The 16,367-nt window shown below is 35.0% G+C and overlaps 1 long non-coding RNA gene across 1 annotated transcript; it reads left to right on the top strand.

Annotated features, from left to right (window-relative positions):
• Positions 1-671: 671 nt before the first annotated feature.
• On the top strand, positions 672-13,477 carry LOC138029535 (uncharacterized). The gene is made up of 3 exons (XR_011127891.1): positions 672-937; positions 12,116-12,351; positions 13,042-13,477. It is a non-coding gene; the product is annotated as an uncharacterized lncRNA (long non-coding RNA).
• Positions 13,478-16,367: the final 2,890 nt, after the last annotated feature.

Genomic DNA, 16,367 nt, shown 5'->3' with positions numbered 1-16,367 from the left:
TCCAAGAAATGAATATCTATACGAATTACACCGGAACAAAAGATGCTTGGATTTTCGCAAACTTGCGAAGCCTACAAAATGGCAGGATTTGTTAGAAAAATGAAAAAAACGGCCGCAATGCGTTTCGAACAGGTGCAAAGATTCATTTTAGTGCAAAAAATATTTTGGGGTTAGGGGCACTTTAAGTGTTGTCTCACATGTTACCCAATATTGTACTCCAAGAAATGAATGATCTATACGAATCATCCCACCGGAAACAAACTCATTTAGTAAATTTAGTAGTATAGGAGTTGGGGGTACGAGAATATTTTTGCAAAAATATGCTCGTACCAACCCAACTCCATACTACTTTCCATATAATGGTTTCCAATTTTTGATCTCGTATTTTTGATCTTATATTTTGGAAATCTATATGTTTTTTAAAATAATATTACCAAGTGAAAAACTACATGATTAAATATTCACGTAATCAATCAAATGGAACATGAAAGACAAAACAAAGCATGACACTCTCGGAAATAAAAAAGGGGTTTCCCCGTGATTTTTAACCAACCACAAGCTTCACATTTTTACTTCACAATTGTGAAATATTTCAGTGAAACTTTTCAAATTTGTGAAATTATTTTGTGAAGTTGCATGCATGGAGTGTTTTTAAATTTTTGATAAAAACAGGAAGTCGATGATGTCATAAAATGGGGATTCCCCCAGGAACATGAGTCATCACGAGACGGTCGTATGATTTTTTTGACCAATCAGAATTGTATCTCGTTTGTAATTTTCTGATAAAAATATCAGAAGTACAAGCATTTTGATAAACTTTAGCAGTTGATTTTGTAGTGACCGTAAGCGTAACTTTTGATACCATTTTCGTGAATATAGCGCTTATCATCGAAGCAGGACAATGACACTTTATTCAACTCATAGCTTCCAAGTTCATGTAAGTTGCTTCGGATTGTTTTCATTGTATGATACATTTGCTTGTTATTAAACAGAACCTCTTTATAATTTTTATGTTTGATGTCATTTTTTATAATATTCTTTTTGATTCCTTTAGCGGTCTTTCCTTCTTTTTGGTTGTCTTTCATATAGCTATACATTTTCGATCTTAATCCGACGAATTCGGTTATCGGTATGCCTGCCGCTTCATCTTTGAATTTACCGATTACTTTTTTATTTGTCTTGTCGAAACATTGTGAATCTTCTGCATAATCACTGTTATCGAATTTGTCTTTATTATTCCAAAAGTCTTGATACACATCATTAGTTTCAATTTCATAAGTTAAGCTATCAGTGTCTGTGAATAATAATTTTGCTTTGCTGCCGTATTTTTGTTTGATATAATTGTAGTGGAAGTCATACATTAATTGCTTCTTGTTCTATTGCTGCTCGTCTTCTTAAAGTTATTCATTTGGTTGTTGATAAAGATCAGTCTTGTGGTGTTCCTGGCCGTTTTATTGGTGAAAATGTTGCTTTTCTTCGTGATGTTGTTGATTTTTGCTCTTCTTCTGGTGTTCCTGCTGCTCTTCTTTCTCTTGACCAAGAAAAGGCATTTGACAGGGTTGATTGGACGTTCCTTCGTTCTACTCTATATGCCATGGGTTTTGGGCAGTCGTTTGTTGGGTGGGTTAATTTATTTTACAATAATGTGAGTAGTTGTGTTAACGTTAATGGTTATATTTCTAATTCTTTTAAGTTATCTCGTGGGGTGAGGCAGGGATGTCCCCTGTCCCCCCTCCTTTTTGTTTTAGTGGCTGAGGTACTTGCATGTAATATTCGTTCTAGTGGCTTAATCTCTGGTTTGTCTCTTCCTGGTTCTTCGTCTTCTTTGCCTGTTGTTTCTGCCTATGCTGATGACACTACGCTGGTTGTTTCTTCTGTTCCTGGTATTTTGGCTGTGTTTGATGTTTATTCTTTGTACGAGAGGGGGTCTGGGGCTAAATTAAATTATGGTAAATGTGAAGGTTTGTGGTTAGGTGGTTGGAATGGGCGCACTGACTCACCGGTGAACATTACTTGGTCGTCGGTGAAGGTGAAGGTGTTGGGGGTTTTTCTAGGTCCGGGCAATTTGGAGGAGGACAATTGGAGGCCGCGTATCACCGCGGTTGAGAATGCTTTGAACTCCTGGCGTCAGCGATCGTTATCCTATAAGGGCAAGGCACTTGTTATCAATGCCTTGGCCCTTTCCCGTGTGTGGTACGTGGCCTCTCTAATCCATGTTCCCCGGTGGGTCAGTGTCGAATTAAATACGTTAATTTTTAAATTTTTTTGGAGCGGTAAGCGGGACTTGGTCGCTCGTCGTGTTGTGGTTCAGCCTTCTTGTTTGGGTGGTTTCTCTGTTGTGGATTTCCAGTGTAAGGTTATGGCTCTTCATGTTCAGTGGGTTCGTCGTTTTGTTTCTTCTCCGTCTTCTTGGGTCACTTTCGTGGTTTTTTGGTTTTCTTCTCGGCTTGCCGCTCCTCCGCATCTCGTTTTTTCTGCTCCGCTTTGTTTTTCGCCGGATTCTCTGCCTCCGTTTTATCGTTCTCTGTTGACTGCTTGGCGGGCGTGTAAAGGATCCCTTACGGCATCTTCTTTGGGTATTGGTTCGGGTATTGATTTTTGTCCTGTTTCTTCTATGACCACGAAATCAGCTTATTTGTTTCTTTTGTCCGAGAATGCTGTCTCTCCTCATTGTGAGGAGAAGTTCTTTCCTTTGTTTGGTTCTCTTTATTGGTCTTCTACTTGGCGTCAGCTTTTCTTTTTTGATTTGGATCGTCCAGTTATTGATTTGTCTTGGAAAATTTCTCACGGGGTCCTTTACACGGCCGAAAGGCTCGCTGGTTTTGGTTATGCTCTTTCCACTGCTTGTTTTTGTTCTGCTCCTGTCGAGTCTCTTCAGCATCTGTTTTTTCACTGTCCTCTGGCGGTCAGTGTTTTGTCATGGCTTCAGTCTCTTATGTTTTTGGCTTCTCCTCTTTGTCCTTCTATCTTGGTTCGTCATGCGCTTTTTGGTTTCTCGGCTGATGAGTTGTCTGTGGTTCCGCGGGTTTTTGTTTATATGTTGAATGTCTGCAAGTTCTGTATTTGGGGGGCTCGTAATGACTTTCGTTTTAGGGGTGTTCGTCCTTCGGCTGTTGACGTTATGGAGTGTGTGAAGTCTCGGGTTCGGTTTAATCTTCCGTTGTTTTTCCGTCGTTTCCGGTCTGACCGCCGTCGTCGCTATTTTGTCCGTCAGTGGGGTGGTCGTGGTGTGGTGGCATCGTTACATAATGATGCTCTGGTCGTTCATATTTAGGTACTGGTTTTGTGTTGCGTGTGCATGTCCTGGCCTTTTTTCGGGGGTGAACCAACGTCTTGGCGTTGGGTAAGTCGGTTGACGGGTGGCCTTTTGTGGGTCGCTTTTCACCCTTGTGCTGGGTCGTGCTTGTTTTGGTTTGTCCAGTTGTTTTTGAGTCTTTTTTGTCGTTTTGTCGAATTGTCATTTAGGAGTGTAAGTCAGGCGAGGCATCTCCTAGATGCAATTCCTCGTTTGTGTGTTTGTCTTTTTGTTATTTGTTGGTAGGGGCGGGGTTCGATTCCCCGGCGAAGTTGGCGTGTTGGTGCACCCCCGTTTGAGGTGAACCGTTGTGTTTGACGGATTCGTCGTTATGTCTGGCGGCCATTGCACTCACCCTACCGGGGGGCCAGCCATTCGCCTTAAACATAAAAAAAACATTAGTGTCTTACTAAGATCAAGGATACACATACCCACATATGCCGGTCTGTTTAAGGTTAGTGTTTCTTTAATCTTATGAACAGCTACTAAATTTTCATTAAAGATCTTGCTGCTAACATATGTTGGTTTAGCAGCCATTTTTAATAGTTTGTTTTCATCAGTCACTAATCTGACATCTACTCTTTTTCTAATGTTTTCCATTGTTTTACCAAAGACGCTGTTGTTCATTAGTTTGAAGAAATCTTTCTCGAAAGCATTTTTAGCATTAGTTCTTTTCTCAGTATTAAAGTCAATATATTGCTTCAACCATGCGGACTGATTGAACTCTAGTACTCGATGGACTTTAGTTATTTTCAAACCAAGATCAGTGTACAATTGTAGGTTTCTGTAATGAAGAACATACTTTTCTTTATTGCTTAATGTTGGTATTAATTTGTGAACCAAACCGATTGATACATTAAATTTATCGGCTATTTCTTGACAATAATTTGACAGCATGTCTTTACTGACTTTGATTTTTTCAGCTGCACATGGATAATCATTATGCAAATCATGTAGTTCTTCTGGATATGCTAGGTCGACTTCTAGTATTAAACCTTTATTGCTATCTTTTGTGTACTTGGCTAAGTCTATCTTATCAATATGGTTTTTAGTCATCCATTTGAAACCGCCAGTTGGCAGGTATTGTGACATAGCCCAACCATACAGATTGTTAGCATCTAGATACATGATATATTTTGAGGGCGCCTTTTCATCATATGTTTTCATGTATTTATTATTCGACTTTCCGTATCGGTTGGCAATGTAACTTATTCCACCACGCATTCCTTTTTCAATGAACTGAAACATATCAATATTAGTCATAAGCTCTAATTTAATGTCAGTCATCTTTAACATAGCATCCCATGAAAGCCCTGGAGACGTGAAATAATGACAGGGGTCTAGTTTGTAGTATTGCAGACAGGTCTTTCGAAAGTTTTCAAAGACATCTGCTAACAGAAGTATGTCGGATTTAAGATATAAGTCATGGTACTCACCCATATTTTTCAGATTAAAAGTGTTCCATATATTTTGAGCATGTTTGCATTGATCATCTGTTATATCCTCATCATTTAATATACTGTAAAATTCTTCTTTTGGTGGTAGCTTTTCATTGAATTTATCAAAGCTATCCATGAAGTCGTATGGATATACTCCTTTTTGAGACATTAAATCAAGCTCTTTACCTTTGAATTTTTGAGAAGTATATATTAATGCTTCTTTTGGTAGGTTGCTCACCAGTTTATCAAGACTTGAGCTCATAAATTGAAAACTATCAATAAAGGTCAGATGATTACCAAGCATGAAAGCCATATACTTTTCCATGTTGTTTGGTATGGCATTGATATTCATTTGACACTTTTCACCTTTCTTATTTGTATATTTATGCTCTTTAACAATAGCTCCGATCTCTTGCATTATAAAATGACTGTCATACCCACGGAGATTGTGAAATATAACTGGTATTTTCTCGGTCAATCTGAAATTTAGGTTACAATCTTAATGTGCGGATCCTCTGTACTGACCAGTCACATGGCAGTGATCTCTTACTCTTACATCAGTTTTATTGTATTCTTTCTCACATATATGGCATTTATCGGCTTTTTGAAATTCTTTTTCATTATCTTTAGTCATTCCTAATGGTTTGTTGAATTCTTTTTTCATAACCTTCTTGCAATATTTGACTTCATCCAGCATAGCTTCCATAAATTTGTAAACAGCTTTTTCACCTCTATAAATTTGTACTGGTTTTCTGTATTTATCATCATAACAACACACAACCTTATATCCATAACCACAGTCTGTGTGTCTCTGATAAGCCTCTGTGTATGATTTGTCATTGTCAGGTTGACATCCATGTATTTTTTCTGTGATGGCTTCAAAATATGCATAAATTACAAATGGCACTGGTAGTTGTTTATGGAAATTATTGAATTTTAGTATGTTATCATCTTTTGTTGGCATTTTAATCGCTTGTGTGCCATTCACTTGGATACAGTTTTTTTATGATCAGTTAATACTCTTTCAGAACTGAAACACTGAAGACAATGCATGCAAAAATGTTTCCTCTCTTTGTGCTTTGTTTGATTGTACATAAACTTGTTGAAATCTTTGATTAATACATAGTGCTTGTTTTCATTTTCTGTTATAAGAAGCAGATTCATACAATCTTCATACTTTTCTTTTGATACATAAATGGGATATTTTTGTTTTTCTTCATAACCAAATACATTGATGTTGATCTCATTATGTTTTTCTATTTTGTTGTACTGTTTGGTAGTCACTGGAAATTCAATTCCTGAATAATTTAAATTTTCAATGAATGCTTTATCTGATTTTTTTATTCTTTGAGGATTTTTGTCTTGAGGATTAAGATGTCGAATATGGCACCATCTAAAACATTCATTGTCACTGTTTTTTATGTTTATTAAACTTTGAGAACTGTTTCTGAGTTCATGTGGTAGTTTAATGTATGATGATCCTTTGATTGGTTCATATTTTACGATATTGAGATAATGGTTTTCAACTGATTCAACAGTCCAACCAGATCCCTCTGAAATCCAAACTGCGATCTTATTTAGTATGCCTTGTTTTGATACTTCAAGGGATTTGTCTATTTCTGTGTTATTTATGATAGTTTGAGCTGGACTGTTGAAATATGCGGTCTTATACACTATTTCTCCATTTGACATTTTTGTAAATGTTACCTTAAGCGTTTCAACGAATTTTAGTCCTTTCATTGATATTAATATGATTTCAATATGGTTAGCAACAGCCTTTCTTGTGTTTTGCAGTTGCACAAGTGGGTCTTTTTTGTTTTTGATGTTTATCTCATAAGACTTTGTGAACCCTTTTAAAGCTTTGTCTGTTTGCTCTATTATAGTCCTTGGTAATGGAACTGGTTTGTATCCATCTCTGAACTCTATTGGTGGAAGAATTATGTTGTTTTCGTAATCTTGAACCATTTGTTTTACACTCTTACGAGGTGCTGGGACAGGTCTTTTTAATTTTAAAGTCCTTGGTGTTGGCACTGGTTTTTTATCTTGCTTCAATGGCAATTTGATCAGTTCAGATTTACTCAGTTTTTTGAGATCACTCTTATTCATATTATACATTGAGATATTATTCATATATACTTACTATAGATATTCTTTTAAGTACTTTTCAATTAAGTGCGTTTAAAGCGGCGCAGAAATTCGAAACATCCAGATAATGAATGATTTGAACTATCGAAAATTGATCGTGTGAATGGTTTATTTTGTTTCTTTTTGTAAATTGTGTGCCAAAGCATTGCGATAATGTTTTTTTGTGTGAAGATGACAATGCTTTCCTGCTAAACTGTAATCTTTACCATTGTTACAAATTTCACAAAACCAAGTCTTGTGAAGCATGTAATCGGTCTTTTTCTTTTTCCTTTCTTCAGCAGTGTAGTATCGAGGTCTTCCTCTTTGCATTTTCACTTTCTTTTCTTCCATGTATAATTTACTATATATATTATTTTAAATGTGTTGCGTTTATTCTGTAGTTTTTGCCTAATGAACGTATTAATTCTTGGTCGTAATCTTCAGAATCTTCAGATGCCTGCGAAAAATCGGATTCATCAATTTCTTAGCTATCTTCTTCAATTTCCGGTGTTATAATACTATACTGGAAATTATTTTTGAATATTATGCGAACAAATGCTTTATTTCATCTGGAGGATCTACATTGAAACATCCTTCTTTTTGTTTTCTGATGCATTCATTCATGTATTCGATTATCAGCATGTATATTTTGTCATCATCTGGAATTTTCTCCATATAATACTATACTACATATTATTTTCTTGAATGTTCGCAGATCTGCGTTTTATGTACTTGATGCTCTCTTCCATGTGTTTGACTATTTCGAATATCACATCATCATAACAATTGCTCATTATGTATCTGCATTTGTTTCTCTCATACATCTTTTTCATATGAAGTTGCTTTTCGGACACATTGTATGACCCAGTAGGGCTTTTGAATTCGATGCATAAAGAATTGTATTTGCTTGTTGGATTCATAACCATTAGATCACTTTGTCCAGACATGTAACCTTTCTTCCACGATGTCAATCTTGCATATTTGGTTTTTTGATTTTCACCTAGACCAGCGATCATCAAAGCTTCTTCAGGATATTTGCTTCTTATGAATTGCACAACTTTACAATGCAAGTCATATTCACTTTCGATCGATAATTTTTTGCTTTTTGCGTCGTAATATCCTTTCTTCCTGATTGATGGCAAAACTTTGTTTGTGACCCAATGTTTGAATTCTCTCGCTATGGGTTGTTTGGAGGAAAAAATGAGGGAATAAAAACCAGATTCGTTGATGAATACACATCTGACGGATAAGCATTTGATTATGTCGTTTTCAAGGCTCTCAGAAAGGGGTAATTTTTCGTTACACCCTATTTTTGGCTTCATTTTAAAGTCCATCAATTTTTTGTCATCTTCGTGAACGTGATCTATGATTGCTTTTCGTGTATTTTTATATTTCAGTATTAAAGCCATTTCTTTTCCGCGAAGCCATATATCATTTTTCTTGTCAACATAACAATTGATTTCAACATTCAGTTCGTTGTTTTTGTAAGTTGTCTTTTGGAGTTCCATTTATTCTTATATACAAACTATATATTATTTTAAATGTGTTGCGTTTAAATATAGCCAGAAACAGAATGTATTTTTGGCTACTGGAGCGATTGACAGTATATACTGTAGTTATTATTATGTATGTTACATAACTTGGGTTCAAATATTTTCAATATCTTTCAATGGTATCCAGCTGTTGAAATCGTCACTGTATCCCGTCCATTTTACCAGAGCTTGCTTCTTCTTATAGTCCCTCCGAATGACTTTATCAATACGAAAAACATCCTGTATTGCTTTTAATAATTAAGGTTGATAAAAACTTCCTTGAATATCTTCACCTCTGAGATCTTTTAGTTTGTATGTTATTGGATTAGTGTATTGGATCTTATCAACTGTAAACACTTCTTCAGTCCAATTTGGTGTGTAACCCTTGTCAAACACATTCCGTTTATACTTAGATATTCGGACCTTATCACCTATTTGAAATTTCGGTTTCTGTTTTAATATTTCTATATCACCATACAAATTGAAGTAAACGGTTCCTTCATTCCTTTTATTAGATGCTTCAACAGGTGTCATCTTTGTGCTTGAATGTTTTGTGTTGTTGTACTGTTTTACTAGTTTTGGCAACATATCTTAATACTGTGTATTACCTTGAACAGTGAACTGTTTCCACATTTTGGATTTAATTGTTCTATTCCACCTTTCAACCACCGAGGATTTCTCCTCGTTTTCAGTGGAGTACATATGTATCCCATTTTTGTCAAGCAAGTCTTTCAAGTGTTTGTTATAGAACTCCTTTCCCTTATCAACCCATAAATATTCTGGTTTTCTGCCTTCCTTGAATATTGTTTTAAATGCTTCAGTGACAGATTCGCCTTTCTTATCCTTCAATGGGACAATCCAACCATATTTACTGAAGACATCAATAACCATAAGAAGATATCGGTAACCTTTATTCCATCTGCTAAATTTTTGCATTTCAACTAGATCACTTGCCCATATTTCATCAATATGATTTGTGATTACACGCCGCCGAGTAAAATTACGTTTTATGGGTTTATGTAACTCATCTGCTAATTTTTCTTGCCAGTTTTCTTTACTCGACGGCTTTTTCCGTTTTTTGAAACTCCTAGACCTAGTTTCTGCTTTGTATTGATAACATTCCCTGCCAACCAATGTCCCCATTGTCTTTCATTATACGGTACGTTGTCTAAAGCTTGAACCATTTTTCTATTTGCTTTATTTTTGCATTTCCTGTCATCCTTGCAGACGGAATAATTAACATCGTGTTGCATTGCTATTGCATCAGTTCTTCCAGTCGGTATATCGTATATTTCTAATATTTGACCAGTTTTTGGGTCATACTTCAGTTGATTTTCCAAATCATTGTAAGGTCCTTTGTAATGATGCCCAGGAAGCGTCCATCCGCTTTTTGGTTTTGGTAATTTACCAATAGCTTTGTGAATATCAAGAGCACCACCATCAAGATCTTTTCTGTTTGTTGTGTATTTTTTATTTGGTCTTATTTTTGTCGACAATTGATTTAAAGCTCGTGCTCCAACATTCTGAATTGCCGGATTAAGTTTATCCAAAGCATAATCAATGGCTTTCTTCTGTAACTTTGGATCTCGTAGCATTTCTGATGTGTAATATCTACCCATTTCAACTGCTTTTTTGCCAAGATAAGGCACTCCTTTGGTTAAAAATAATTCGGCGCCAACATTACCCAAATCTGACATGATCCCTTTGCCTGCCATCTCTGACAGGCTATTTAGTTTCCCTGTTTTTTAACAAATTTGGTCTTTTTAATGCCGCATTCAGCACAAGTGCAAAAGAACATTAGTCTGCCATTTTTAGTTGTTTTGTAACCTGAAGGCTCAGTACATTCAGTCATAATATATATAAGTTAGATATTTCTAAAATAATGCTCGATAAATCTCTCATTTTTCATTGTATCATTTATGTCGAATACTTGTAATAAATCGTAATATGAATTTCCCTTATTCATTTCATTTAGAAAGTACAAACAGAAATACCCACAAGTGGTTGTGATCAAGTTTTGAATTTGGTTGTTTTGGTGTAATAAAGTTAAATTTTTCTTTTTGGCATGATTTACAATCTCTTGAAACGGTGGCATACCGAAACTATCAAAATAATTGACGATATTATCTTTTACATAAGTAGCAACCCAATGGCTTCCACTCATATATGCAGGTTCAAGATTGTAAATAAACAATGCTTGCTTATGGTTATGTGGAATATTTTCATCTCTTGACAGTACATCATTGATTGGTATATTCAAATATTTACACCATTTTATTAGATCATGGTTACTCAAAGGGGTGTTTTTATAAAATTTTGGTTTTACAATATTGCCCCCAATAGCCATTGAATGGGCTGTTTTTTTTTCTTTTTTTTTTTACCATCACCAGTCACATATGGTGGATAACTATAAAATGGAGGGGGTAACCCAATTCTAGGTGCTCCTGTACCATGTTTTGACCAAGTAGGTGGTAACCCAATTCTAGGTGCTCCTTTTCCAGTTAGTTTCTTTACAGCCTCAATAGCTAGTGGAATACCGATGCTAGCTAACAGAGTGCCTAAAAATCCACCTGATTGTGTTTTGGTTTTATACGAACACCTGAACCTGTTTGAACTGCATTCATTATGTCTCGTTGCTGTTTGGTTGTAAACAAATTCAAATATGGCATCAATTTGTTGATTGCATTGAAAGGTATCATCATTGGTAATGGTATAGCACCGCCTTTTTGACCTTTTCCAGTAATAGCTTTCAAAGCCTGTAAAACTCCTTCTGAAGCTAGTCCTGACAAAGCTGATAAGCCTTGTGTTTTGCCAACTGTTGGTAATGCTCTCATCCCTAAAGACAATACAGTGCTCAAAAGACTTCCACCGACTTGTTTCCTGATATTCGTTTTGGCTAATTGGATGTCCATTCCTTTGTTCAATTTGCGATTTTTTTGTAATCTCTTCTTTATCATTGCTGGAACATAAAGAGTGTCGTTTACATTAAGAGAATCATTTGTTAGTCTTAGAACAATTGTTTCCCTTTTATGGTAAGCATTACTCAGATTCTTTTCTTGATTTTCTGAAAGTCTCACATTGATTTCAAAAAGTTCAGTCATTGACTGTATATAACATATGTTATATAAATTCATGGTTCACAAAACATATATGAAAAATGTCCTATAGTTGGTGTTATCGACTTTTTTACACTATAACCAGTTCATTTCCGATCTTGTCAATTACGACTGTTTCTTCATATAAAACGATAGCATGTACGCTGAAACACTGTCGCCAGCACTATTAGCATTGAGTTTGTACCTAAAAATCGACTGTTTGGGATCTCTTGTCACTTTCTCTGCCTGATATGATAGATCGAAATAGATCAGTGGATAGAGAGAGTTATAATTAGCTATATTCAACTGAGTTCCGGTGTTGTAATCATTTTTCCTCATTGCATAAGATATTAAATCGTTGAAGATTCTTACTTTACTTTCACAATCATATTCAGCTTCGGGATAAAAGACACTATTACCATATTCTAGACGACATGTTGTCAAATAACTACCATTCCCACGATCGGCATTTATATTGAATGTATCAAATTCATATGGATTTGCCGCCGAATTCCTTGTTTTAGCTCGTTGTAGGTATACAAAAATTGCTTTGACATTGTCAATACTAGAAGAAATCTGGAAGAATCCACTACCATTCCTAGGACTTGACATTTGATACATTTCTCTGAGATACGTCCATTTATCCTGTTTTAAAAAAGAACCAACGAACTTGTCATACAGACTGTCCTTTGGAGACAGTTTTGGAACCCATAGTAGAAATCTGTTAACGACGACCCTTCCATCATCAACTGCATCAAGTTTTTGAAGTAGTTCTCTATCATCCGGTAGACTTAAAGTAAACTGAAGCTGCATTGGAACCAGCATTTTACCCTCTAGCACTTCGAAAAAACCGCAACGATTGAGAGGTATGATTCTATTGACATCAGAATTTCCGGTTGTTAAAAGCCATCTGGCCTCAAATCCTGCATTTTGATTGGCATTTGCTATAAGATGACTTGTATCTAAATACCAAAGACTATTCTTGGCTACACTTCTTGAGTAATCATCAGAATATTCCAGTAAATTCTTCACAAAAACGACCTTGTGTAAATTATCAGTGTCATACACAATTTTACCAGCGCTTTTAATCATCATATGAGAAATCAATGAATGAGATCCATTGATAACTGTTATACGATCTGCACCATAGGCTGTACCATCAGCCAATTTTTGTACCTGGAACTGGATCTCGAAATAAGCATTGTACCAATCGTAAAAACTTGATCGATCATTGATTGTAAATGTATATCCATTTTTCTCCTGATGTTGACCATTGGCTGGGGCTATAATTACATCATCAAGTTGGAAAAGCACTAACTCATTTCTTTGTAAAAATTCACTTGTTCTAAAAGCCATTTATACTATTATATTACATAATTTTGCTATCATGTTATTTATCTGAAGACTCTACGCCTTCTTTTTGTACCTGATCCTGATATCAATCTATTGAGGATCATATCAGTACTTTCATCTTGCTGTTTAATGGGTGAGGATGGAACAATTGCCCTTTGTGTTGTAGCTCCTTTTCTCAAATTTGCCAATTTTTTCGTTATCAGGTCTCCTGACTTTTCTGACGCCGCCTTACCCAGACGATCACCTGCATGGGAAACCCCTGATTCTAATGCCTTCTTTGCTACTGGCTTAGCAAATTTCTTGAAAACAGATGATGCCACACTCTTTAACGGTTTAAAAATATTATCAACGATAAGTCCAGACCCTTTGTGTTGAAAAACAAATCTACCAAGTTTTGGATGATAAAACCTCTTGAATTCATACGGTTTCATTTATACTTTTATGTTACATTATTTTATGCTTTTTAAAATTAGTGAAAAAGATGTATCCGCTCCATTTAGATCCAGTAATCTTTTTTTTCCATCGGTTATCCTGATTCTGATTGATGAAATTGTGATTTTATTAATTGGATTAAATGTAACTCGTCGCGGTTCGAGGGTGAAAGAGTAACTTGGTTTTAGTAAACTGGTTGAGAATGAATAAATGATGTCGGTTTCTTTGCCGTCTACCAGCGATTTGTCAATTAAATCACAATGAATATTGATTATTTCGGTGTCTTGACTGAGACTTGGCACTCTTAGTCTAATATGCGTTCCACTTGCTAATATCTTTTTGTCAAAACCTATTAGGTCATTGAAATTACTTGCTCTTAATCAAGTTGGTAATTATTGGCTAATGTAACCATGACCCTAAATGTCGTATAATCGAATTCAAGAGTGATCGGATACGTATCACCAGTTTTTGTCAGATTTTTAATATATGTGTTGAAATCTGTATAATTCCATACACCAGCTGGAAGTGTAATGTTTTTAAAAGTTGAACCATTATCTGAGCTATATTTAATCAATTGATTTTTGTATCCAGCATTGACATTGAACCAAGTGAATGACATGTTGATGACTCTGTTAAGACCAACAACATATTGCTTGTTATTGTCTAGAATTATAGGTCTGGTGAAATTTGTAGTGAAATCTTCTGGTTTGTTACCCAATTCATTTTTCACAGAATATGATGACAATACTATCTCACGTTGCATTATACAATAAAGTTACATTAAATTTTGAAATATTGTTTGTATAATTTACCATATTGTGATCTATTGATTGTCGACATTTTTACTAATGTGTCCAATATAGAAACACCCATATTTCGCATGTCAATGCTGGTATTACCTGCTGATATCTCGCTATCCAATTTTTTTATGAGTTATTTTGGTTTGTTGAGAAATATGACATTACCACCTTTTTCTTTTTTCATACCAGAACCTTTCATTGTTTCGATTTTATTTTCATAATGATTTATGTATTCATTTAAAGTAGCTCTTGCGTTGTCTATTCTTTTGTATTCCTGTTGTTTTATATCTTCAGAAATTAAACCACTGTTGAATTGTTTACTTATAGAAGACTTTTAACCTTTTAATTGATTTCTCTTTATTTTGGCTTCATTGACAATCTTATTGAGATATTTTTGGTTTTTTCGTTGAGTCATTTCTTGTTGATTTATTACCTTTTCAACAGAATCATAATTTTGAAGACCAAGATCACCTAATATCTCATTATCCATATCTTCATCATCTAATCCATAATCTATCTCCTCGTCTTCATCATATTCTGGTGGTAATTTTGGTTCTTCAGGAAAGTACTTAGGATCAACATAAATCTCTTTTTTTCCTTCCAGAAGATCTTGTAAAGATTCTTCATATGTTGGCGGTTTTGGCACCAGTTGTTTTTCTTGCTGTGGCAAAACAGGTTGTTCAAATAATTCACCAAGATTCATATCTGGAACTTCATCCTCTATATCAATGCCGTAATCAGGAACTTCTCCTTTCTTCAGTGGTCGTTTTTTCCTTGGCAACCTCAAAACCTGATTACTATCAATAACATCATCTAATTTACTTGTAATTGGTTTGAATACTTTTGAAAATCCCTGTTGACTGGTCTGCTGACCAATATTATGTTTTGTAATTGCATTATGGACATAATTGATCTTGTCCCCTAATTCAGATTTACTCTTTGCGAGTTCTTTCCACCTAAGTAAACTCATTTATTGTTATATTGTTACGTTACATAAAATGGAAATTCATATATAAAAAATAGCGTTTAACACCATGTTATACACCATGTTATTGAAATAATATACCCATATGATATAATGATAATACCGAATTATGATGTAGACGATAAAGTCACATCCAATTTCAAACAAATATATGATTTCGTGCCTGATAGATGCTTCCGCATGCTCATTTGTGGACCTTCTGGTTCGGGAAAAACAAATACACTCCTACATATGATTTACAATTTGTTGTACTTTGATAAAATATACCTTTATGCAAAAAACTTAGATCAGTCAAAGTATCAGAATCTCATGGATGAGTTCGAACCAATAAGTGATGAAGCTGGTTATGATGTTATTGAAGCAAGCAATGATAAAATCATTCCTGTAAACGATCTTGATAGTGAAAATCAGAAATTGGTAATATTTGACGATTTTGTATGTGATAGAAACCAAAAGCCATTGGTTGACTATTTTATTCAGGGAAGACATAAAAATTGCTGTGTTATATATTTGAGTCAAAGCTACTATAAGACACCAAAAGATATTAGATTAAACTGCTCACATTTTGCCATTTATGAATTTCCAAGCAACAACGAAAAATCGCTTATTTGCAGAGAAAAAACAATGTATCAAAACAATTATACGAAAAAGCAACTGGTGACCCTTACAGCTTCATAGATATTGACAAAACAAATAAACAAGTAAAGAAGAATTTTCATGAAGAAATATAATATAATTGAGTTATATATATGAGTTACTCAAATGGTAAATTGCCTGAAGAAACAATATCGCATGGAAAAATCGTTGAAATAGTAAAAGGATTACCTGGTGTCGGTTTTAAACTTACTGATGATGGTGATTATGACATTCAAAATAAAAAATTGAGAAATTTTGCTTCACCACAAACAAATGACGATGCAACCACTAAGAGTTATGTTGATTCAGAGGTTTCAAAGACATTAAAATTGGATGGAAGCAGTGTAATGACAGGTCTTCTCGATATGGGAAACGAACCTATACGTAATGTCGGACCTGGTAGACATAATACAACCGATGCATCAACACATCTGCAACTTGAAGCATTCTATGTCGATCTGAATACTAACACTGGGAATATTGAAGCACAAAATCCAATTGATATGCAAGATCAAAAAATAACTGGCATCAAAGATGGCACCAACGATAAAGACGCAGTAAATAAAAAACAAGTTCTTCTCTTAGATGGCACACAACCGATGCAAGCTAACATTCAGATGGGAAATTTTAGAGTTGAAAACATGAATGATCCAAGAATTAACAGCAAAGACGCCAT

Source organism: Montipora capricornis, chromosome 13, assembly GCF_036669925.1.
Source record: "Montipora capricornis isolate CH-2021 chromosome 13, ASM3666992v2, whole genome shotgun sequence".
Lineage (NCBI taxonomy): Eukaryota > Metazoa > Cnidaria > Anthozoa > Scleractinia > Acroporidae > Montipora > Montipora capricornis.
Note: the sequence above shows the minus strand (reverse complement) of the source record. Positions and strands in the feature narration are given on the sequence as shown.